Here is a 347-nt window from a genome sequence, read left to right as displayed (position 1 = left end):
CAATGCTTTTACCACACCAAACTTAGAAGGTTTGCTCGTCCTCGAGTAAAAGGAGAAAGAAGAGAGTAGAAGAAGAAGAAATAGAGGAGATGGAGGTGGCTTTGTGGCTCGGCCAAGGGGGAGAAGTAGTGTTTAGGTTGTTTGAAAATGAAGGAGTGAAGATGGGTTTATATAGGGGTGGAGAGAGGGGTAGGGTTCGGTCATGTGAGGGTGGGTTGGGAGGGAAAGTGGTTTGAATTTGAATGTTGAGGTAGGTGAGGTTTTATGAAGGATGGATGTGAGTGGTGAGGAGAATAGTGGGATTTGATAGGTGAGGGGTTTTTGGGGAAGAGGTGTTGAGGTGATTG

The sequence above is a fragment of the Arachis duranensis genome, chromosome 7 (genome assembly GCF_000817695.3).
Source record: "Arachis duranensis cultivar V14167 chromosome 7, aradu.V14167.gnm2.J7QH, whole genome shotgun sequence".
Lineage (NCBI taxonomy): Eukaryota > Viridiplantae > Streptophyta > Magnoliopsida > Fabales > Fabaceae > Arachis > Arachis duranensis.
The sequence above is the reverse complement of the archived record's forward strand: the minus strand, read 5'-3'. Positions refer to the sequence as shown.